This window comes from Wasmannia auropunctata, unplaced genomic scaffold (genome assembly GCF_000956235.1).
Source record: "Wasmannia auropunctata unplaced genomic scaffold, wasmannia.A_1.0 LD336090.1, whole genome shotgun sequence".
NCBI lineage: Eukaryota > Metazoa > Arthropoda > Insecta > Hymenoptera > Formicidae > Wasmannia > Wasmannia auropunctata.
In genome coordinates this window covers 817,841-820,052 of record NW_012026800.1, presented here as the reverse complement: position 1 = coordinate 820,052, position 2,212 = coordinate 817,841, and positions in this window count along the sequence as shown.

Here is a 2,212-nt window from a genome sequence, read left to right as displayed (position 1 = left end):
AAAACCCGATAAGATTTTTGAATAAATTTGAAAAAACCGCGATATATGAAAGAGTATCGGATAAAGATAAATTACATTTTTTCGCAAAATCCATGAGAGGAGCCGCGAGTCTATGGTTTGAATTGAACGAACCGCGAACATACGCAGAAGCAATCGAGTTGTTTAAGGAACAATTTTGGAACGATGAGGAACAGAGTAAATTTAGAGAAACGGTTTACACCGCGAAATATAAATTCGGCAAAGATACAATGAGTATAGCCGATTACGCATTGTTTATCGCACGACAGGCGAAAACATTAGATCCACCAATAACGGAGGCGGAAATTATTCGCGCGTTGAAAAGATATTTTCCTATCGATGTAGCGCGAGAGATCCGACCTACTACCGTGAGTTCGCTAAAATTAGGCTTGGATGCCTATAAAAAAGCTGTACGTTCTTGAAAATTTGTTACGATGTGTGCGTGAGATATCGATATGGTAGTAAATATGAACACATTACTACACACTACTACGTCAATATCGCACGCATACATACTCACAAATCGTCGATAAAACAGCGAATTTTTGGAGTTTGATCTCGGGTTTAGAATCCCCTTAAGTATTAAAGCGCGTTCAGATTCCATAACCACTCGGGACTCACGGGAGCTTCTTTGCTAGGCTCCGCCCACTCACCCAGTCACCCAGTAATCACCCACCCAGGGAAGAATCTGAACGCAGCCCTGTATATAGGCGATCACGTGTTTCCCACCATTGGTGTCGTTAAAAGTGCGTTCTCACTGAGTGCGTCACGCATTCGAATCGAGCAGGAGTAATTAACGAATTCGCAATTCCGCAAAATTAAAATTGGGGAAGAGAGAGAGAGAGAAAGAGAAAGAGAAAGAAAGATATGCTCTCGGCGTCATCCTCACCTTGTTCTTGATTACTTTTAAAAGTTCTTGAAATATACTTGGCTAGTCTTTTTCAACTTAGTTGACTGATGTAATACTAAACCGTAGAACTAAGTAGAACTAAGTAGAACACTCGGCGACAAACGTCCATCTAATTCCGTAGCTCGCACACGAATCCTTTAGAATCCTCCCGCGATTTAGCTGCGAGGGCAATTAATAAGTTGATTTCAGCGCCTCTGGAAAGTGGACGTTGAACTACCAATTAGAGAGACCAATGAGACGCTTTCCGTCCAACGCGTGTTTCTCACTTTGAGTATAAATACCTGGAGGTGGAATGCTTTTGTTCTCTGCAGGCCGCAAGCGAGTCCAAGAGTGGCAAGGAGTTCGAGAGAAAAAGGTATACGAGCGATACCACGTGATACTTCGTTCTCTCTGTCTGTTGAATGATCGACGTATGCGCAGAGAGGACGAGCATTACTCGTATACCTTTCTCTCTCGCACACATCTTGGACACAGTTTTCGAGCCTACATGCCCCCTCCATGTCTATATACTCAAAGGTTTCTCATTGGTCTCTCTAGTTGGTAGTTCAATGTGCACTTTCCAGAGGCGCTGAAACCAGTTCAATTGCCCGTTCCATACGCAGCACGCAGCAGCAGCAAAATGTCACGTGATTCAAATTTTTAAAAACCGCTTCCGCCGCATTTGCTGCGCATGAAAAGGAATTTGCAGCAAAATTTGAATCACGTGACATTGTCACTTGTCAATTGCGGCTTGTCATTGTGACACGCTCCTGTCATCCGTCGCGTTATCGCACTGATCACGCATTGCAATTACATGGATCACTAATATATAGAGGGTTCAAAAAGCTTCCAGTGGATGTCCATCAGACTTCCAATGGATTAAATTGCCACCAGAAATCTATTATACGTCTTGCGCACGTTTATTAGATGTTTCTTAAACAATTTCGTGGATGTTTATTAGACGTTACGTGAATTATTAATAGACGGTTCACAGAACTACGGTGGACGACTAATCGATATTACGTGGATCATTAATAGAAATATCTTGGAGTTTTGTTGGACGACTAATCAACATTACGTAGATCATTAGCATAGTAGACGGTTAGCCGAACCTCAGTAGACGATTAATCGACGTTATGTGGATCACTAGTAGATGGTTTATAAAATTTCGGTGGATGACTAACCGACGCTACGTGGATGAATAATAGAGGATTTATAGAGGATGATTAGATATATAAAGGATATAATATAAATATATCACAAAGATTGTGGAAAACTTGCATTTATTTAAAATATGACAAAAAA